The sequence below is a fragment of the Spermophilus citellus genome (assembly GCF_964194105.1).
Source record: "Spermophilus citellus genome assembly, chromosome: X".
In the NCBI taxonomy this organism is placed as follows: domain Eukaryota; kingdom Metazoa; phylum Chordata; class Mammalia; order Rodentia; family Sciuridae; genus Spermophilus; species Spermophilus citellus.
The window spans coordinates 75368162-75391767 of record NC_138190.1 but is presented as its reverse complement, the minus strand read 5'-3'; the positions used below and the strand labels follow the sequence as shown (position 1 = coordinate 75391767).

At 38.1% G+C, this 23606-nt stretch overlaps 1 protein-coding gene across 1 annotated transcript in view; it reads left to right on the top strand.

Annotated features, from left to right (window-relative positions):
- ZC3H12B (zinc finger CCCH-type containing 12B) overlaps positions 1-23606 on the top strand; it is a 313257-nt gene that overhangs the window by 27160 nt on the left and 262491 nt on the right. Inside the window, exon 2 of the mRNA XM_081276399.1 lies at positions 5727-5793. The gene's annotated coding sequence lies outside the window, so the exon portion shown is untranslated. The remainder of the gene's footprint in view (positions 1-5726; positions 5794-23606) is intronic.

Below are 23606 nucleotides of genomic sequence, written 5' to 3'. Positions count from 1 at the left end.
CTGTTATCCCTAGTTTTTCTAGTGTTTTGAACATAAAGGGATGCTGTACTTTGTCAAATGCTTTTTCTGCATCTATCGAGATGATCACATGGTTCTTGTCTTTAAGTCTATTGATGTGGTGAATAGTATTTATTGATTTCCGTATATTGAACCATCCTTGCATCCCAGGGATGAATCCTACTTGATCATGGTGCACAATTTTTTTGATATGCTTTTGTATTCGATTCGCCAGGATTTTATTGAGAATTTTTGCATCCAAGTTCATTAGAGATATTGGTCTGTAGTTTTCTTTCTTTGAAGTGTCTTTGTCTGGTTTCTGGATCAGGGTGATGTTGGCCTCGTAGAATGAATTTGGAAGAGCTCTTTCTTTTTCTATTTCTTGAAATAGCTTGAAAAGTATTGGTATTAATTCTTCTTTGAAGGTTTTGTAAAACTCCGCTGTATACCCATCTGGTCCAGGGCTTTTTTTGGTTGGTAGTCTTTTGATGGCTTCTTCAATTTCTTCCTTTGTTATTGGTCTGTTTAAATTGTGTGTGTCTTCCTGACTCAATCTGGGCAGATCGTATGACTTAAGAAATTTATCGATATCTTCACTATCTTCTATTTTATTGGAATATAGGGTTTCAAAATACTTTCTAATTATCTTCTGTGTTTCTGTAGTGTCTGTTGTGATATTGCATTTTTCATCCCGTATGTTAGTAATTTGAGTTCTCTCTCTTCTTCTCTTCGTTAGCATGGCTAAGGGCCTGTCGATCTTATTTATTTTTTCAAAGAACCAACTTTTAGTTTTTTCAATGTTTTTTTTTTGTTTCAATTTCGTTGATTTCTGCTCTAATTTTAATTATTTCTTGTCTTCTACTACATTTTCTGTTGTTTTGCTCTTACTTTTCTAGGTTTTTGAGGTGTAGTGTGAGTTCATTTATTTGTTGTTTTTTTTTTCTTTTTTTGAGGAAAGAACTCCAAGAAATGAATTTCCCTCTTAAAACTGCTTTCATTGTGTCCCATAGATTCCGGTATGTTGTGTCTGTATTGTCATTTGTCTCTATGAATTTTTTCATCTCCTCCTTTATGTCTTCTGTAACCTATTGATCATTCAGTAACATATTGTTCATTTTCCATGTGATGTAGGATTTTTCCTTCCTTCTTTTATCATTGATTTCCAGTTTCATTCCATTATGATCAGTTATGGTACATGGTATTATCTCCATGCCTTTATATTTACTAAGAGTTGCCTTATGGCATAATATATGGTCTATCTTTGAGTAGGATCCATGTGCTGCTGAAAAGAACGTGTATCCACTTGATGATGGTTGATATATTCTATATATGTCGGTTAAGTCTAGGTTATTGATTGTGCTATTGAGTTCAATAGTTTCTTTATTCAGTTTTTGTCTAGAGGATCTGTCTAATGGTGAGAGCGGTGTGTTGAAGTCACCCTTAATTATTGTGTTGTAGTCTATTTGACTCTTGAACTTGAGGATAATTTGTTTTATGAACGTTGCAGCTCCATTGTTTGGTGCATACAAATTGATAATTGTTATGTCTTGTTGGTGGATGGTTCCTTTTAACAGTATATAGTGTCCTTCTTCATCCCTTTTGATTAACTTAGGTTTGAAGTTGATTTTATTCGATATGAGTATGGCCACTCCTGCTTGCTTCCAAGGGCCATGTGAGTGATATGATTTTTCCCAACCTTTTACCTTCAGCCTGTGTATGTCTTTTCCTATCATATGAGTCTCCTGAAGGCAGCATATTGTTGGATTTGTTTTTTTTTTGATCCAGGTTACTGGCCTATGTCTCTTGATTGGTGATTTTAGGCCATTAACATTTAAGGTTACAATTGAAATATGATTTGTACTTCCAGTCATGTTTGTTTATTTATTTATTTTAGTTTGGCTAGTTTTTACTTTTTGGTTATTTTCCTCCCCCTTTACTGAGATACCTCCTGCTGTTAGTTTTGGGCACTATTTTTCAATTCCTCTTCTTGTAGTATTTTGCTCAAAATGCTTTGCAGTGCTGGTTTTCTGGCTGTGAATTCTTTTAATTTTTTTTTATCGTGAAAGATGTTAATTTCATTGTCAAATCTGAGGCTTAATTTTGCTGGATACAGTATTCTTGGTTGGAATCCATTATTTTATTTTTCAGCGTTTGAAATACATTGTTCCAGGATCATCTTGCTTTCAAAGTCTGTGATGAAAAATGAGTCGTTAACCTAATTGGTTTACCCCTGAATGTAATCTGCCTCCTTTCTCTCGTAGCTTTTAATATTCTCTCCTTGTTCTGTATGTTGTCTATCTTCATAATTATATGTCTTGGAGTTGGTCTATTACGGTTTTGAATGTTTGGGGTCCTGTAGGCTTCCAGGATTTGGCAATCCATTCCATCTTTCATCTCTGGGAAGTTTTCTAGAATTATTTCATTTAATAGGTTGTCCATTCCTTTGGTTTGATTCTCTATGCCTTCTTCTATCCCGATGACTCTCAAATTTGTTTTTTTATGACATCCCGTATCTCTTGAATAGATTGCTCTTGGGATTTAAGCATCTTTTCTGTGTTGACTATATTCTTTTCAAGTTGATAAACTTTGTCTTCATTATCTGATGTTCTGACTTCTACTTTATCTATTCTATTTGTAATATTCTCGTTTGAGTTTTTAATTTGGTTTATAGTTTCCTGCATTTCTAGGATTATTGTTTGATCATTTTTTAAGATTTCTATTTCCTGGTAATGCTCGTTCTTTGCCATTTGAATTTGTTTGTTTAATTCATTTTCAAAATATACTTTTATTGCTTGGACTTGCTGTCTCATGTCTTCTCTAATATTCCGTTCCATCTGAGTTAGGTATGCCTTGAGTTCTTTCCCTATCCCTGTTTCTGATGCTTCTAGGTCCTCCTGTAGATTTAAGTTGTCCTGCATTGTTTGTACTCCTTTTTTTCCCTTGTTTTTTCATGATGTTCACGCTACTTTTCAGCTCTATTTGATTGCTGTGTTTCTGCTCTCTTCTATAAATTTGTTTTTGTTTTCTATATCTCTGTTGTCTCTCCTTTGTGTTGGTAGACTATGCTTGCTAGCTAAAGTGGGTTCCGCTGGGAAGGAATTCTGACGGCCGAGCTCCAGTGACGTCACCTGTGTGCTATGGTGGGCCCCAGGCTCCTTACGGGGGTGTCTGAATGGAGGGGTGGGACTGGACTGTCTCTGGTTGGTTTCAGCTCCCGGACGCCGGCGGCCAGGCGGCCTCCAGTCGCGCTGGCAGCCGGCGGGTGATCTGTCGCCAGCTGGCAGGTGGTCGGTCTCCAGCCGCCCAGTCGCGTGGACAGCGGGTGGACTGTCGCTGGTGGGCGGGCGATCTCTAGCTGCCCAGTCGCAGTGGCAATGGGCCGGCTGCCGCCGGCGGGCGGGCGGGTGGTCTCTAGCTGCCCAGTCGCAGGGGCAATGGGCCGGCTTTTGCCAGCGGGCGGGCGGTCTCCAGCCGCCCAGTCGCAGCGGCAACGGGCCGGCTCTCGCTGGTGGGCGGGCGATTTCTAGCCGCCCGTTCGCGCGGTCGGTCGCTAGCGGGGGGCAGACTCCAGCCGCTCCGTCGCGCGGGCCTGGCCTCTAGTCCCCTGGTTTCTCCTGCTAGTCCTGGTTTCTCCTGCTAGACTAGATTTCCCCTGAGTGATGCCTCTCGGCAGTTCAAACTGTACTCTGGGCCTGCCGTTTGTTGGGCGTGGAGGGTGGCTATTGAGAACCCCCCGGCACTCTATTGTTTTGATTTTTTCCGCTTGCCCCTCCCCCCGCACTGGCAATACAGGTTTCGTTTTCCCCACTGATGGGAGGGGGTGTTGAAGGTCGGGTGTCTCTAGTTTTCCCCGGGTCTTTATGCAGGCTTGCTCTGATAATCCCTCCCCCGGATAACCTAGGATAGATTTTATGCGAATTCCCCGCTATATAGGAGATGAGCTGAGTAACACACACCTGTTTTATTGTTGCAATCTGTCAGAGAGTGGCGGTGGTTACTTCAGCTCTCCAAGATGGTGGCCGCTGGTTTCCTTGGTGGAGTTTCCGTTGTGGGGGATAGAACTGTCCCGCTTCCTTCCCCATCTGAAATCCCGAACTCAGCCCGGGGCTCCGTGAGTGCTCAGGCGGCAGGATTCCACAGAATCTGCAGCAATCTCCCTGCTTGCTGGTCGCTTCTCGGCGGCTCCCCGCCGTCTGTAGCCGTGGGGTGGGCCTCGCGGATCAGTCAGCCTGGATCTCTGGTCGCACAGTTGGCTCATGTATGAGACTCAATTACCAGACCTCGGTGCTGGAAATCTTTCCTCTAGGTTTCTGTGCACCCCCATTTTGCTGTAAGTTCCTAACAAGATAGTTTTTTGTCGTTCTAACTCGTTATTCACCCGCGCAGTGGCACGGTACACGGGCTGTGATGCACTCTATTCGCGGCCATCTTGGGAGAGCCGCTGTTTTATTTTCTTTTATCTTTTTCCAGTTTTGTTAGTAGAGTAGTACTGACCTCATAAAATGAGTTTGGAGCTGTACCCCCATCTTCATTCTTTCCCTTTTGCTCTCCTGTTCTTTTATTTTCATAATGTGTATATGAGAACACTTAATGGTTTTTCCATAAATCCATTACACTTCTTCATTCTTCTTCATATTTTTTCTTCTCTGACTGATACTTTTAAATGACTTGTCTTCAAGTTTTCTAGTGTCTTTTCATATTTCATCAAGTCTTGTTGAACATATTTATGATTTGAATTCTTTGTCATATAATTTGTATATGTTCTTTCCCCTATGTACACTCTTTGGAGATTTATTCTGTTGCTTTTTGGTGACAATTTATCCTTTTCCTTCATTTATGTTATATCTTTATGTTTGAAAACATTATCCTTCTCTAAATCTTCATTGACTCGATTCATATAGGGAAAGACTTTCACCTATTAGTCTGGTTAGAGATTGTGGGGGACTTTAGGACATTTTCTAGACCTTTTCTTCTTTGAACTTGAGTTTGCAAGTTACTGATTAGAAGAGTTTGGTAGTTCCTTTTTTTCAGCTCATAATATCTTGCCTCCTTGTTGTGTTAGTCTGCGGTACTACATATCCTTTTGGGGCAGAATAGCAATAGGCCACCCCTCTCTCTCCCTTAAGTTCTTAGTATACCTTAAGCTTGTAGACTATGCTGGGTCTCATTAGTTCTTTGAATCTGGTGAAGAAGAAACCAATCCTTTGGAGAGCCCCCTTAAAATTAGCATATGGGACACCCACTCCACTCTTTCCCTCTCACCCTGAGGTAGAGACTACTGAGCTTTACTAAACTGTCTATTCTACTGTATATCCTGTGGAGCAGCAGCAAGATAACCCATCCTGATCTGTTGTATTCTCTGTGGCCCCAAGACAGTTAGAGTATGCTGGGTTCTGTCAGCCTTTGGACAGGTGAGACATAATCTAGCACCTTGGGTGGCTCCCCCAAAAGATAGTATGTTGGATATATGCTCTGATTCTTTCCCTCCCAAAGGAGAGTCTAAGAACTGAGAATTTTCACCCTTTTGTTCCATGCTGAAATTGGGGTAGGAGTACCATGGTGAATGAGTGCATTCTAGTCCAGGCCTTTACCCTTATTCTCAGTGGCCCCTAAACCCTTTTCAACAGTGCTCAGATTCAGGCAAGATATAAGTCAGTTCCTTAGCCTCTGACCAAAAAAAAAAAAAGGAATTATGGCTATGTATTTCAGTCTTCTTTCTTTATTCCCAGAGAGAAGCCAAGAATTGAGTTTTCTCCTGACTTCATTGTGCTGAGTTGGGTGAAGAGACCATGGCAAGTAAGTACTACAGATTTTCCTCCAGGTATCTATGTGGCTGGTTTCATGCTTGCCTGGGATGCAGGAGCCTATTAACTGGCATCAGGATTTCTTTTGATATGAATTAGTCGATGTATTTATTGTTGAATTGGTGTGTTTATTGGAGGAAGGAAGGTCTCAGGCTTTCTATTCTCCCATCTTGCTCACATTAACAGTCTCCATTTTGTTATTTGTTTTTTGTTTGTTCTCTCCATTCCCATTGATCTTTGAATGCATTATTTCTCATCCCTCTCCCCCCGGCCTTTTTAAAACTCTGATGACAGGAACAGATGATAGATCTCTTATTATGGCTCCATAGATGCCTATGGCTCTCTTTTTTAAAAAAAATCATGCTATTTTCACTCTTTGTTAAGACTGGGTAAGTTCTTCACTGATTCTGTTCTTTTTCTTCTCTATTCTAGTATTGAATTCATCTTGCAACTTAAAAAATGGCTATTGTATTTTTTCAGTTCCTTAATTTGTATTTGGTTCTTTTTTGGAAAACTCTCTCCCTTTTCTTTGATGAGATTTCTGGGGTTTTTTTCCATTTTTCAAGATAATTTTTAATTGCTTGTTGAAGCATTTTTATGAAAGTGGCTTTGAAAATCCCTGAATTTATCTAGGTATTGATGTTCAGTTAATTGTATTTCCTCATACAGTTTGTATATTCTTGGTATGAAGAGTGATTTCCATTGAATCCTGGACATTTTTGTTAGTATTTTAGGAATCTCTTGATCCTATTTAAGTCTTCTGTTTTAGCAGACAATAGTCCATTTTCGGTTGAGAATACAGGCCCTGACATTCTGTTTTGGGTTTCAGTTTTTGTTGACCTCTTTCAGTGGTACTCTGATCTTTTTTTTTTTTATTTTGATACTCTTTCTTATTCTTTATTTGTGCCACCTTCTTGGGCTTAAAGCACTATCCTGGGCTAGCTGGTGCCATTGGGACACCTTATTGTACTGTATTTGGGGCATAAGCCCTGGAACTGGTTTTTCTTATGTCACCAGATGGAGGACCAGAAGATGGTGAGGTTCTGGATATAGGATGGAAATTTGGTGAGTTCAGCACTTTGCTGTTTCCAATGTAGGTGGGCCAGTCTGCAAACACCACAGGTATTGAGCCAGGGTTGGATTAGCCTCCTGAAGCTTTACTGCTCCCCCCATGAGCTGCCAGTGTCCTGATTATATTTCAGAAGTTATGATAGCCCATCTGTAGGTAGATCAGCACACCTATTAGCCTCCAGTTTGTGGAACAGAGGTTGGCTCAGCCAGAGACTTGTGCCATGGGCCTGCCTCTCTGAGCAAAATAGGTTATCCTCAGGTGTTTCAGTTTTGGAGCAAGGGTTGAGGCTTTCCAGTAGTTAGGCCAGAGAAATCAGGTTTTACTTTTTTATTGTTGTTTTTATTTATGTCTGTTGGTTGGTTGGGATTGCAGTCCTCTCTCAGTACCTAGTGTGGAAAATTTAGAGATATAGAAAACTCAGGGAACTCATGATATTTTCCCATTAAATTATGGGGTTCCTAACTACCTTATTTTCATATTTCAGAGTAATTTTTATCTTGTGGGTTCAGTTGTTTTTCAGAATATTTAGTTGTACTTAGAGGGGAGAAAGATGGAAAAGTGAATCTATAGCATCCTTTTTTTCACACATTTTAAAGGCTGAACAACAAAATTTGCTGATGGATCACATTTTGGGAGTGAGAAAAATCACTGGTGGTTCCAAGGATTTTAGACAGAGCTGAGCAACAAATTAAATGGTGATACCATCAACTGAAAAGGGAGGTAATTGGGGAGGACCAGGTTTGATGGGACTGAGGCTGGGAATTAAGCATTATGTTATAGATGTATTAAATTTGAGATAATTCAAATGATTATCGCTACATACAAATAGATTTACAAGTTTGGATTTCAGAGATGGAAATATAAATTTGGAGAGTAGTCATAATATAAATGGTATTTACAGCCATGAGATTTCATAAAATTACTTAAGGAGTGAGTACAAATAAAGTTTAAGGGTAAATCTTGACAAATTCTAACATTCACAGTCAGGAAGTATCTAGTGAAGGAAAACAAAATGAGCAATTAGTAATTTAGGAAAAAATAAGAATAATTTATTGTCATAAAAGCTATGTGAAATAAGCATTTCCAGAACAAGGGAGTGATCAATTGCACAAATGTTTCTGAGACATCAAGTAAGATGAGGACTGAGAATTAAATATAGATTGTGATAATATGGAGATTATTGGAGACTTTAGTGAAAAAGATCTCAGTGGAGTCTTGAAATCAAAATATTGATTGGAATAAGTTCAAGAGAGTGATAATTGAGGTGATAATTCTTTGGGCTAATTTTATATGAAGGGAAGCAAAGATATGGATAGACACTAAAGAGTTTTTGTTTATTTAAATGAGAGATAGTAGAATGTCTGTGTGGTGGTGGAAGTTATCTAGTAGAGAGAGAAGTATTCTTGATACAAGAGTGAGAAGAATATGATCTAGTGTAACGTGTAAGGGTTGATCTTGGGAAAGGAGCAGCAAGCTGTATAACAGACCAGAGGTGATAAAATTCAGCATAGGTAGAATGGCAAACTTTGTTCTGAGAACATGAGAAAGTTATCTTTTGATAGCTTTTGTTTTCTCTGAAACCAGAAACTGAGAGTAAGAAGGGGACACTGTTTTAAATATTCGAAAATTTGAAGAAAGAGAAGATATGGAACAGCAATCTCAAGAAGTAGAGGAGAGTGGACCAACTAGGGTACAGCAGTAATCAACCACTTTAGGCTGAATCCAAATCACCATGGCTTTATGGGCTTTTGTTTTTATTCTTAAAATTATAAAGCAATCAGATTTAGGGAAAGTTGGATGTATATTTCAAATAACTTTAAAAATATTTCTTGAGAGTCAGTTGCTGATCTGATGCCTTATTGCCCCTAAATGTGATTTCCTACAGACAAAGACACTCTCTTATATGACCACAATACATCCAGAAAAATGAAAAGAAACTAATAATCATATAATAGTATAATTTAATTTTATATCCCATTCACATTTCATGAATTGTTTCAATAATATTCTTCAAGGAAAAAAGATCAGTTCAGAATCATGTGTTACATTTAGCTGTCACATTCCTTTAATCCCCTTCAGTTTGGAATAGTTCTCTAGTCTTTCCTTGACTTTTATAACTTGTTACTTTTGAAGATTATGATATACTTATTTATATCTACATTTATCTATAAATATTAAATATATATTTATCTATAAATAGATGACTTCTAGATAGGGCAGAGGGGTGGGATAGGAAGGGAGGAGGCAGAGGATTAGCAAGGATGGTGGAATATTTCAACGTTTTTTCACTTCAGATTCTGTGTCTTGGGCTCTGATACTCAAATGCTGGTATGTCCCCCAGCATGGAAAGCCACTTCATACTGCTTTGGTTTTAATATCCTATGCTACACCAGCCCCCAATATGGCTACCTCCTTTACAGTTCATGGAATACACTCAGGTTCTGAGTCTCTCTGTAAGTTTCCTCTCTGAGTCTAGAATAACCTGATCATTATATTCAAGGTCTGATATTCCACAACTTGTGTGCTTTTCTAACCCCTTAGACTCTGATACAGAAGAGTATGCCCTTTGGGTAGATGCCTTCTTCATCCTGTTGGGGCACTTACACTCCACTCCATTGCAAGCTATCAGAGCTACCCCTTCTACTGTGGATACCTTCCTTTCATTTGCTTTATTTCACCTAGTGGCTTTAGTACTGAATTGATTGAGAAGGGAAATGAGTTAATTGGATTTAACTAGGGTTGGTGGTTTCCCAAGGAAGTATGACAAAGGAGGAGACTCTCAAGGGAGTTGAAGACATAGTCAAGAGATAATTATGCAATGGATTATGGAGTCTAAGCTCTATAAATACATGAAAAGGCATAGGAGAATGGTAGACAAAGGTGGTGAGGTGGACAGAATGGCTATGCAATAAAAAAAATATTAGTGGTCATAATCCAAAGAGTCAGTGAAGATATGGATCTCAGAGTAGAATGAAGGAAAATGAGATTTTGGAAGTGGTATCATTATAGTTAAAAGGTCTAGAATCTGACCATGGAACAGGGTAGCTTAAATAAGGTGGAAGAAGGAGCTGGGGTTGTAGCTCAGTGGCAGAGCACTTTCCTAGCACATGTGAGGCACTGGGTTTGATCCTCAGCACTGCATAAAAATAAATAAATAAAATGGAGTTATTGTGTCCATCTCCATTTGCAGCTAATTTTTTAAAGGTGGAAGAAAAGATCTCTAGATGAAAAAGTCAACCAGGCAACTGAAAGTACAGAAAGCTGGTGTTTATGTAAGTAGAAAACTTTAGAAATATGTGATAAGCAACAGGTCAATACTACTTTCAGTGCAAGCATTTTGTACTGTGAGTTGAAACCCATTAATAGAGTCATGAAATCAAATTTATGAGTTATGATGGTAACTTTTAAAAGATGAAATAGACAAAGATAGAAAGTGCAAGTGAATTTGATATACTAAAAGTTAGTATTTTTATGAAACATGTTTGTACTTGATAATGATATAAAATGTATTTTATTTTGTGGCTCATGGTGAAAGAAAATATCTGGAGGCTGCTGTCTTAATATATGGCCTTCAAATATATTGTTGTGATACTGATGGTGGCAAGGTTTGAATTAGTCTGTGGAAGATTCCCAGACTTTTGACTGAAATTAACATTCACAAGTCTTTCCAAGTTACTGCTCAATCTTTTTTTTTTAAATGAAATGAATTCATTTTTCAATCTTTTTTTTTTAGAAAGAGGAGAGGGAGAGATAGAGATAGAGATAGAGATAGAGAGAGAGAGAGAGAGAGAGAGAGAGAATTTTTTTAATATTTATTTTTCAGTTCTCGGCAGACACAACATCTTTGTTGGTATGTGGTGCTGAGGTTTGAACCTGGGCCGCACGCATGCCAGGCGAGCGCGCTACCACTTGAGCCACATCCCCAGCCCACTGCTCGATCTTAAAACCTCTTTTTTTTTTTAAAAGTCATTTGTGATAGTTATCCTCAAAAAGATGGAAAGAAACTGACCTTAGGGATGGTGATGGAAGAATTTCCCTGGGGAGATTTTGTAAACTATGCTGGCCCCTTTTATTTTTCTTTTTTCCTATTGAGTCAGATTTATTTTATTAGTTCTTTTTAGTTATACATGACAATAGAGTCCACTTTAATATAATTATACAAGCATGGAATGTATCTTATTCTAATTAGGACCCCAGTCTTGTGGATGTTACGATGGTGAGATTCACTGTGGTGTATTCATATGTAGACATAGGAAAATTATGTCAGATGCATTCAACTGTCTTTCCTAATACTATTCCTCCTGCTTTCCTTCATTCCACATTGTCTTATCCACTGAACTTCTGTTCTTCACCTCCCCCCACCTTATTGTGGGTTAACATCCACATATAAGAGAGAACATTTGACTTTTGATTCTTTGGGATTGGCTTATTTCACTTAGCATAGTAGTCTTTAGCTACATCCATATACCAGCAAATGTCATAAAGTCATTCTTTTTTTTTGGCTGAGTAATATTCCATTGTGTGTGTGTGTGTGTGTGTGTGTGTGTATAACATTTTCTTTATATAATTACACAGAATTATGTTTAATTCCTCTTTTACGTGATAATCCTTCAGTTATTAAGGACATTTTTTGTTACATCCTGAAATGACTCCAACCTTCTTTGGTGCCTTAGAAATACAATATACTGTAGTGAATAAGTTGTTAATCAGCTTTCCATTGCTGTGATAAAATACTGAGAAAATAAACTTAGAAGGGGGAAATGTTTGAATTTTTTTCACAGTTTCAGAGGTATTAGTACATGGTCACTTGACTCTATTGTTTCTAGATCTGTGGTAAAGCAGAATATCATGTTGAGGAATTGCGGCAGAGCAAAGCTGTTGACCTCAGGGAAGCCAGAAAACAGAGAGGGAAAGAGAGGGGAAGAGAATGAGAGGAAGTGCACGCACAAGCATAAGATATAACCTTCAAAGGTGTGCCCCCAATGACCTACCTTTTCCAGCTAGGCCCCAACTTCTAATCTTTCCAGTAGAGTCACCTCCCAGTAGAGTCACCAGTTGGGGATCAGTCCTGTAACACGTGAGCCTTTAGGGGACATTCCAGATCCACAGCCAGATTGCCTGTTTGTGATTCTGGTCTGCTAGTTTACTGGCATGTTTGATTCTAAGCAAGTTTCTTAATTTAATTTGTACCTTAATTCTTCTCCTGAAAAATTTGGACAATTAACACATAATATCTACCTGTTAGAGTTGTTGAAAAAATTAAATGATATAATGTGTGTAATATATCTAGAATAGTGCCTGGCATATTTACTATAGATATTAGCTATGTGTTATGGAACAAAGTTTTTAGTTCTTTTATCATCCTATTTTCCTCAGGATAGGCATCACTTTTTCTTTGTGTCTTGGAAACCATGAAAATAAAGTATAATATTCCAACTGTGATCTGGCTTGGTCTGTTCTCTCTCATTTCTGAACCCTGTACTTTTTTGATAAATACAGCAAGGTTTTTTTTTTTTTTTTTTTTTTTGTGTGTGTGTGTGTGTGTGTGTGTGGTGTTGGGGATTGAACCCAGGGACTTGTGCATGTAAGGCAAGCACTCCAGCAACTGAGCTATATCCGAAGCTCATACAGTAGTTTTTGTTTTTTTTTTTTTTTAAATAAGCAAGTCACAATGGTGATCACATTGATTTTATCAACTAATATTGTTTTCAAATTTACTGTTGTTGATCTAGGTTTCTTCCTACCCCACCTTAAACTCAAAATACTTAATTTTTTAAGCCTAGATGCAATATTTACATTTATACCTTCTGGTAAGCTGAATAATGGCTCTTCAATTTATCTAGTCTTAATCTCTGGCACCTGTGAATATTCCCTTTTATGATAAAATGTATTCTACACATGTTATTGGATTAACGATCTTAAGATGGGTTGATTATCTTATATTATTTAGGTGCCTCAATGGCATCATAAATGCCATTATGAGGGAGGCAGATGGAGATGGGCCCAGAGAAATTAATGCAATGACTTAACAAAATACTACATTTATGACTTTGGCAATGGACAAGGAATCACAAGCCAAAGGATGCAGGGAATACAACTTTAAAAAGTAGAAAAGACAAGAATCACTGAAGGGAGTGTGTCCCTGATGACACATAGACTTTGGCTAAGTGAAATTGAATTTTTAATTTCTGGCTTCTAGAATAGTAAAATAATGAATATTTGTTGTTTTAAACTACTATGTAGTAACTTACTTCAGTAGCCATAGTAAATGAATATATACCTACTGTTATGGATCAAATATGAGGTGTCCCCTAAAATTTCCTATATTAATACAGGAATGATCAGGGGTGAAATTATTAGATTATAAAAGATATAATGTAATCAGTGGAGAGAAGTAACTCTTTGTGGAACTTTGCCAAGAAAAACTCCCCCCAAATGCTATACTGTTGCACCATCATTGTATATGTGACCTTATGTTGACTGAAGCATCATTATGTGGCACATGACTGTATAGGTTTATAGTGGCAAAGGTTTTTTAAGTACGGAGATACTCTACATACTTTTGTCTCAGTTTTGCTATGAACTTAAAACTACTCTAAAATAAAGTTTATTAATTAAAAAATAAAACTGTGGAAGAGAAAAAAGATAAAAAGCAGATTTGTCCTACTGCAAAACTAATGGAAGAAGCAGTATTGACTGCAAGTCTGTAGAATTAAAGAACTCGTTATTCTATCTATCCACTATACCAGTGAGTCCCAGATTGTTGTCCAAGGAGCCTCAAAAATCTATGTGATAATTCCAGGGAGGCTATGATATCAAAATTATTTTAAATAATGCTTATTTTGATATTATTTGTTCTTTATATTTTACAGTGTTGATATTTCTACAGATGGGGAAAAGCAACTTCATTTTTCTACTAATGAAGGCAGAGGTACCAAACTGTGCTAGTATTTATTATATTCTTCACTACCACCCTCTCACAGAAAATATACATCAGTTTCACTTGAAATGACCTTAATGAAACAATTAAAATGTATTTTTATTAAATTTTGACATTGAGTACATGTCATTTAATATTCTTTGTGACAAATTGAAAGTTCAGTAACACACTTCTGCTACATAAAGAAGCATAATGACTTCCTTATATGTTTGAGTTCTGAGCCGAACTAGCAACTTTTCTCATGAAATATCTTTTTACCAAAAGGAGAAACTAATAAAAAAGCTGATTGTTTAGATGTAGGCATTTACAGACATTTTCCTCAAAAGAATATAAATTGAACCTGTTACTTTAAGGCAAACAACTGAGAATATGTGATACCAATGATAAAATTTGAACTTTTAAATTAAAATTAGAATTGTGGAAAAATTATATCCATTACCATGAGATTGACAGCTTCCCAATTCTTTTCTGGTGTTCACTGGTGTTATTTAATGAAGTTTCTTTATGTTGTATAATGAAATGGGTTAAAAATGGGAAGATCTGCACAAGTCAGTGAATCAATAAAAATGACCAAAACATGGTGTCACAGAATCATGCATGGGTAAAAGGATGCATTCAAATGTAATACAGAGTATTCTGTTTTTGAGTCTGACATGGAAGGTGCTTAGAAGTCATAACCTCCATCCTAACCAAAGGCAAAGATTTCAACAAACTGAAAGTCCACAGCCTGTTTTGATTTGTCAGTGAACTCAGATTCTGGGGTAAACTGCTGGACCTAAATTGGGGGGCTAGAGAGGCAGATACAGGGAAGCACATCTTATCAGAGCAGAGATACACAGAAGAAATCTCTGTAGGAACCAGTACTGATGAGGAAAAACTGAACGAAGAACTCTGCAGGTTTTCACAAAGAAGATCAGAGAAAAATCTACTTGTGCTTCTGGCAATGGGAGGGGGAAAGGTGGATTTTTTGAAATGTGCAAGAGCATTCCATTGATTTTAGCAATGCCTAGTCTCAAAAAATAAAAATCATCACAGTCTAAATGTGGAGTTTTATCAGAGCTAACTGATCAGTCAAATCCAGCCACTTCTAGCCATCTTGTTCCACTTAAGGGAAGATAAAACTGAGCAACACTTGTGGAGTTCATAGTGCAGAAGCACAGGCTCATTAAAGGACTGAGATCTAATCAAAGGGCTATAGAACACTTCCTGAGACATTTACCTTTCCCCCACATTACTAAAGACCTATTTACTGCTCTTCATTTTCTCTAGTATATTATGTCCATCTTTCAACAATTATGAGTCAAAAAGAAAAGAAAACACAGGTTTGAAGAGACAGGGCAAGCATTAGAATCATAGTCAGAAATTGCATGAATATTAGAATTTTCAGACTAGCAATTTAAAATAACTATGATTAATATGATAAGAGCTCTAATGGAGGCTGGGGCTGAAGCTCAGTGGCAGAGTACTGGCCTAGCATGTGTGAGGTACTGGGTTCAATCCTCAGCACCACATAAAAATAAACAATAAAATAAAGAGCTCTAATGGGTAATAGACAACATGCAACAACAGATGTATAATATAAGTTGAGAGATAGAAATTCTAAGAATCAAAAATAAAAGCCAGAGATGAAAAACATTGTGACAGACAAGAAAAATTGCCTTTAATGCACTCATTTAGTAGGCTTCATGTGAATGAGAAGAGAATTTTAATTTAAGGACATATTGCTAGAAACTTTCAAAGCTGCAAAACAAGGAGGAAAAAAAGTTTTGAAAGAAAAATAGGATACTTAGAAGCTGTGCATAACTGCAAAACATCTAACATGTGCCTAATGGGAGTATGAGAAGAAGAAAGAGAGAGAAGAAATATTTGGAGCAATAATGACAGAAAATTTCTTCAATTAATATCAGACACCAAACCATAGATCCAAGGGTTCAGAGAACTGCAAGTAGGATAAATGTCAAAACAAAAAGCAAAATACCAAATCAAATGAAACAAGAAAACTATACCTAGGCACATCATATTAAAGCCACAAAAATCTAAGAATAGGAAGGTATCTTGAAAGAAGTGAGAGGAAAAGTATACCTTCTTATGCAAACATAAGAATTTTATTTGACTTCTCCTCAAATCATGAAAGCAAAAGAGAGTGAAATAGAGATGAAACAAAAACAACCAACCAAAAACCCAAGCCCACCAACTTACAATTAAGTGCCCTGAAAATTATTCTCTAATAGTGAAGAATAAATACATTCTAAAACAAACAAAAATGAAGGAATTTGTTTCCAATAGCCTTGCCTTTCCAGAAATGTTCTATTCTGCAGGGCATGTTGGTGCACACCTATAATCCCAGTGGCTCTGGAGGCTGAGGCAGGAGGATCACAAGTTCAAAGCCAGCCTTAGAAACTTATTGAGGTCCTAAGCAATATAATGAGACCCTGTCTATGAACACGTAAATAAATAAGGGCTGTGGATGTTGTTCAGTGTTTAAGTGCCCCTGGGTTCACTCCCAGGTACCAGAAGGAAAAACATAGAATGTTATATTCTTTGAGGGTACGGAAAATTATATAGGTCAAAGATTTGTTTTTCCTTTTGTTTTATTGTTGGTTGTTCAAAACATTACATAGTTCTTGACATATCATATTTCACATTTTGATTCAAGTGGGTTATGAACTCCCATTTTTACCCCGTATACAGATTGCAGAATCACATCATTTACACTTCCATTGATTTACATATTGCGATACTAGTGTCTGTTGTATTCTGCTGCCTTTCCTATCCTCTACTATCCCCCCTCCCCTCCCCTCCCCTCTCCTCTTCTTCCTCTACCCCCTCTACTGTAATTCATTTCTCCCCCTTGTATTATTTTTCCCTTTCCCCTCACTTCCTCTTGTATGTAATTTTGTATAACCATGAGGGTCTCCTTCCATTTCCATGCAATTTCCCTTCCCTCTCGCTTTCCCTCCCACCTCTTATCCCTGTTTAATGTTAATCTTCTTCTCATGCTCTTCGTCCCTACTCTGTTCTTAGTTACTCTCCTTGTATCAAAGAAGATATTTGGCATTTGTTATTTAGGGATTGGCTGGCTTCACTTAGCATAATCTGCTCTAATGCCTTCCATTTCCCTCCAAATTCTATGATTTTGTCATTTTTTAATGCAGAGTAATACTCCATTGTGTATAGATGCCACATTTTTTTTTTATTGGATGTTCACAACATTACAAAGCTCTTGACAAATCATATTTCATACATTAGAATCAAGTGGGTTATGAACTCCCATTTTTACCCCAAATACAGATTGCAGAATCACATCTGTTACACATCACATTTTTAAATACTGCCATATTAGTGACTGTTGTATTCTGCTACCTTTCCTATCCTCTACTATCCCCCCTCCCCTCCCCTCCCATCTTCTCTCTCTACCCCATCTACTGTAATTCATTTCCCTCCATGTTTGTTATCCCATTCCCCTCATAACCTCTTATATGTAATTTTGTATAACAATGAGGGTCTCCCTCCAATTCCATGTGATTTCCCTTTTTTTCCTCCCTTTCCCTCCCACCTCATGTCTCTGTTTAATGTTAATCTTTTCTTCCTGCTCTTCCTCCCTGCTCTGTTCTTAGTTGCTCTCATTATATCAAAGAAGACATTTGGTATTTGTTTTTTAGGGAGCCTACATCCTGGGAACAAATTTTTACTCCTCACACTTCAGATAGAGCCCTAATATCCAGAGTATACAAAGAACTCAAAAAATTAGACAATAAGAAAACAAACAACCCAATCAACAAATGGGCCAAGGACATGAACAGACACTTCTCAGAGGAGGACATACAATCAATCAACAAGTACATGAAAAAATGCTCACCATCGCTAGCAATCAGAGAAATGCAAATCAAAACCACCCTAAGATACCACCTCACCCCAGTAAGATTGGCAGCCATGATGAAGTCAAACAACAAAGAGTGCTGGCGAGGATGTGGGGAAAAGGGTACTCTTGTACACTGCTGGTGGGACTGCAAACGGGTGAGGCCAATTTGGAAAGCAGTATGGAGATTCCTGGGAAAGCTGGGAATGGAACCACCATTTGACCCAGCTATTGCCCTTCTCGGACTATTTCCTGAAAACCTTAAAAGAGCACACTACAGGGATACTGGCACATCGATGTTCATAGCAGCACAATTCACAATTGCTAGACTGTGGAATCAACCCAGATGCCCTTCAATAGATGAATGGATAAAAAAACTGGCATTTATACACCATGGAGTATTACGCAGCACTAAAAAATGACAAAATCACGGAATTTGCAGGGAAATGGAAGGCACTAGAGCAGATTATGCTTAGTGAAGCATGCCACATTTTTTTTATCCATTCATCTATTGAAGGGCATCTAGGTTGGTTCCACAGTCTTGCTATTGTGAATTGTGCTGCTATGAACATCGATGTAGCAGTGTCCCTGTAGCATGCTCTTTTTAGGGATTTAGGGAAGAGACCGAGAAGAGGAATAGCTGTGTCAAATGGTGGTTCCATTCCCAGCTTTCCAAGAAATCTCCATATTGCTTTCCAAATTGGCTGCACCAATTTACAGTCCCACCAACAATGAGCAAGTGTACCCTTTTCCCCACATCCTCGCCAGCACTTGTTGTTGTTTGACTTCCTAATGGCTGCCAATCTTACTGGAGTGAGATGGTATCTTAAGGTGGTTTTGATTTGCATTGTTCTGACTGCTAGCGATGCTGAGCGTTTTTTCATGTGCTTATTGATTGATAGTATGTACTCCTCTGAGAATTGTCTGTTTAGGTCCTTGGCCCATTTGGATATTAGGGCTCTATCTGAAGTGTGAGGAGTAAAGATTTGTTCCCAGGACGTAGGCTCCCTATTTACCTCTCTTATTGTTTCTTTTGCTGAGAAAAAACTTTTGAGTTTGAGTAAGTCCCATTTGTTGATTCTAGTTATTAACTCTTATGCTATGGGTGTCCTATTGAGTTATTTGGGGCCCGACCCCACAGTATGTTGATCTTAACAACTTTTTCTTCTAACAGATGCTGTGTCTCTGATTTGATATCAAGCTCCTAGATCCATTTTGAGTTAACTTTTGTGCATGGTGAGAGAAAGGGATTCAGTTTCATTTTGATGCATATGGATTTCCAGTTTTCCCAGCACCATTTGTTGAAGATGCTATCCTTCCTCCATTGCATGCTTTTAGCCCCTTTATCAAATATAAAATAGTTGTAGTTTTGTGGATTGGTTTCTGTGTCCTCTATTCTGTACCATTGGTCCACCCGCCTGTTTTGGTACCAGTATCATACTGTTTTTGTTACTATTGCTCGGTAGTATAGTTTGAAGTCTGGTATTGCTATACCGCCTGATTCACACTTCCTGCTTAGCATTGTTTTTGCTATTCTGGGTCTTTTGTTTTTCCATATGAATTTCATGATTGCTTTATCTATTTCTACAAGAAATGCCGTTGGGATTTTGATTGGCATCGCATTAAACCTATAGAGAACTTTTGGTAATATCGCCATTTTGATGATGTTAGTTCTGCCTATCCATGAACAGGGTATATTTTTCCATCTTCTAAGATCTTCTTCAATTTCTCTCTTTAGGGTTCTGTAGTTTTCATTGTATAAGCCTTTCACCTCTTTTGTTAGGTTGATTCCCAAGTATTTTATTTTTTTTTTTTTGAGGATATTGTGAATGGAGTGGTTGTCCTCATTTCCATTTCAGAGGATTTGTCGCTGATATACAGGAATGCCTTTGATTTATGCGTGTTGATTTTATATCCTGCCACTTTGCTGAATTCATTTATTAGCTCTAATAGTTTCTTTGTAGACCCTTTTGGCTCTGCTAGGTATAGAATCATGTCATCTGCAAATAGTGATAATCTAAGTTCTTCTTTTCCTATTTTTATGCCTTTAATTTCTTTCGTCTGTCTAATTGCTCTGGCCAGTGTTTTGAGAACTATGTTGAACAGAAGTGGTGAAAGAGGGCATCCCTGTCTTGTTCCAGATTTTAGAGGGAATGCCTTCAATTTTTCTCCATTCAGAATGATGCTAGCCTGAGGCTTAGCACAGATAGCTTTTACAATGTCAAGGGAAGTTCCTGTTATCCCTAGTTTTTCTAATGTTTTGAACATAAAGGCATGCTGTACTTTGTCGAATGCTTTCTCTGCATCTATCGAGATGAACATATGGTTCTTATCTTTAAGTCTATTGATGTGGTGAATAACATTTATTGATTTCCGTATGTTGAACCATCCTTGCATCCCAGGGATGAATCATACTTGATCATGATGCACAATTTTTTTGATATGTTTTTGAATCCGATTTGCCAGAATTTTATTGAGGATTTTTGCATCTAGGTTCATTAGAGATATTGGTCTGTAGTTTTCTTTCTTTGAAGTGTCTTTGTCTGGTTTAGGCATCAGGGTGATGTTGGCCTCGTAGAATGTATTTGGAAGTTCTCCCTCTTTTTCTATTTCCTGAAATAGCTTGAAAAGTATTGGTGTTAGTTCCTCTTTAAAGGTTTTGTAAAACTCTGCTGTATACCCATCCGGTCCTGGGCTTTTATTAGTTGGTAGTCTTTTGATGGTTTCTTCTATTTCCTCTATTATTATTGGTTTGTTTAGGTTGTCTATATCCTCCTGTCTCGATCTGGGCAGATCATATGACTTAAGAAATTTATCGATGCCTTCACTATCTTCTATTTTATTGGAGTATAAGGATTCAAAATAATTTCTGATTATCTTCTGTATTTCTGAAGTGTCTGTTGTGATATTGCCTTTTTCATCCCGTATGCTAGTAATTTGAGTTCTCTCTCTTCTTCTCTTTGTTAGCATGGCTAACGGTCTGTCGATTTTATTTATTTTTTTCAAAGAACCAACTTTTAGTTTTGTCAATTTTTTCAATTGTTTCTTTTGTTTCGATTTCATTAATTTCAGCTCTGATTTTAATTATTTCTTGCCTTCTACTTCTTTTGCTGTTGTTTTGCTCTTCTTTCTCTAGGATTTTGAGATGAAGTATGAGATCATTTATTTGTTGGTTTTTTCTTTTTTTAAGGAATGAACTCCAAGCAATGAATTTTCCTCTTAGAACTGCTTTCAATGTGTCCCATAGATTCCGATATGTTGTGTCTGTGTTTTCATTTATCTCTAAGAATTTTTTAATTTCCTCCTTGATGTCTTCTATAACCCATTGATCATTCAGTAACCTATTGTTCATTCTCCAAGTGATGCATGATTTTTCCTTCCTTCTTTTATCTTTGATTTTCAGTTTCATTCCATTATGGTCAGATAAGATGCATGGTATTATCTCTACTCCTTTATATTGTCTAATAGTTGCCCTGTGACATAATATATGATCTATTTTTGAGAAGTATCCATGTGCTGCTGAGAAAAAAGTGTAACTGCTTGATATTGGGTGGTATATTCTATATATGTCAATGAAGTCTAGGTTATTAATTGTGTTATTGAGTTCTATAGTTTCCTTATTCAACTTTTGTTTGGAAGATCTGTCCAGTGGTGAGAGAGGTGTGTTGAAGTCTCCCATGATTATTGTATGGTGGTCTATTAGACTCTTGAACTTGAGAAGAGTTTGCTTGATGAGTATAGCTGCACCATTGTTTGGGGCATATATATTTATGATTGTTATGTCTTGTTGGTGTATGGTTCCCTTGAGCAGTATGTAGTGTCCCTCTTTATCCCTTTTGATTAACTTTGGCTTGAAATCTATTTTATTTGATATGAGTATGGACACTCCTGTGCCGCAGTCTGGCTGGGCACAATTCAGGAGCCACTTGTCAAAAGAAACTAACTTTATTTTTAGAACTACAAACGCCAAACAAAACAGCTCCTCAGGAAAAAACCCTCAGAGCCCAACTGCCACCACCGGCTTCCCACAAGCCTCTCACCCCCACACAACCCTCACCACCTCCCACAATCCTCCTTTTCTTGAGGCTGATTGGCTGGGTTGCGTGGGCGGAGCCAAAGAAGTCCCCCAATGAGCAGCTCCGTGGAGGAGCCAATCAGCTAGATGTTACTGGGGCCGCTGTGAGCCAATCATCAGCTGGCACTCTGAAGCACAGGGAAACAGCCCAATGAACATCACCGCAGAAGAGCCAATCAGCTAGATGTTGCTGGGGCCTCTGTGAGCCAATCATCAGCTGGCAGTCTGAAGGGCAGGGAAACAGCCCAATGAACATCATCGCAGAGGAGCCAATCAGCTAGATGTTGCTGGGGCTGCTGTGAGCCAATCATCAGCCGGCAGCTAGAAGTTTGCTGGCAGCTGGAAGTTTGCTGGGGCCCCTTTGGCTGTGGCTCTCAACACTCCTGCTTGTTTCTGAAGTCCATATGAGTGATATGATTTTTCCCAACCTTTCACCTTCAGTCTATGTATATCTTTTCCTATCAAATGCGTCTCCTGTAGGCAGCATATTGTTGGTTCTTGTTTTGTGATCCATTCTACTAGCCTGTTTCTCTTAATTGGTGAGTTTAAGCCATTAACATTTAGGGTTATTATTGAGATATGGTTTGTTCTTCCAGCCATATTTGTTTATTTATGTTACTAAATGCCGCAGCCTGGCTGGGCACAATTCAGGAGCCACTTGTGAAAAGAAACTAACTTTATTTTTAGAACTACAATTGCCAAACAAAACAGCTCCTCAGGAAAAAAACCTCAGAGCCCAACTGCCACCACCAGCTTCCCACAAGCCTCTCACCCCCACACAACCCTCACCACCTCCCCCAATCCTCCTGTTCTTGAGGCCGATTGGCTGGGTTGCGTGGGTGGAGCCAAAGAAGTCCCCCAATGAGCAGCTCCGTGGAGGAGCCAATCAGCTAGATGTTGCTGGGGCTGCTGTGAGCCAATCATCAGCCGGCAGCTGGAAGTTTGCTGGCAGCTGGAAGTTTGCTGGAGCCCCTTTGGCTGTGGCTCTCAACTACTAAACATGGTTTGTTTTCCTCTTTGATTATTTCCCCCCTTTTACTGTCCTACCTCCCACTGTTGGTTTTCATTGTTGTTTTCCATTTCCTCTTCCTGAAATGTTTTGCCAAGGATGTTTTGAAGAGATGGTTTTCTAGCTGCAAATTCTTTTAACTTTTGTTTATCGTGGAAGGTTTTAAATTCATCTTCCATCCTGAAGCTTAATTTCGCTGGATACACGATTCTTGGTTGGAACCCATTTTCTTTCAGAGTTTGAAATGTGTTATTCCAGGATCTTCTAGCTTTCAGAGTCTGTGTTGAGAGATTAGCTGTTATCCTGATTGGTTTACCCCTAAATGTAATCTGCTTCCTTTCTCTTGTAGCTTTTAAAATTCTCTCCTTATTCTGTATGCTGGGCATCTTCATTATAATGTGTCTAGGTGTGGATCTCTTATGATTTTGCACTTCGGCGTCCTGTAGGCTTCTAGGATTTGGGATTCTGTCTCATTCTTCAAGTCTGGGAAGTTTTCTCGTATTATTTCATTGAATAGATTGCTCATTCCTTTGGTTTGGACCTCTATACCTTCCTGTATCCCAATGACTCTTAAGTTTGGTCTGTTTATGTTGTCCCATATTTCTTGAATGTTCTGCTCATGGTTCCTTAACAGTCTTGCTGAGCTGTCTATGTTCTTTTCAAGTTGAAATACTTTGTCTTCATTGTCTGATGTTCTATCTTCTAAGTGTTCTACTCTGCTGGTAGTATTCTCAATTGAGTTTTTAAGTTGGTTTATTGCTTCCTGCATTTGTAGGATTTCTGTTTGTTTGTTTTTTATTACCTCTATCTCCCTGTATAGTTGATCTTTTGCTTCTTGGATTTGTTTATG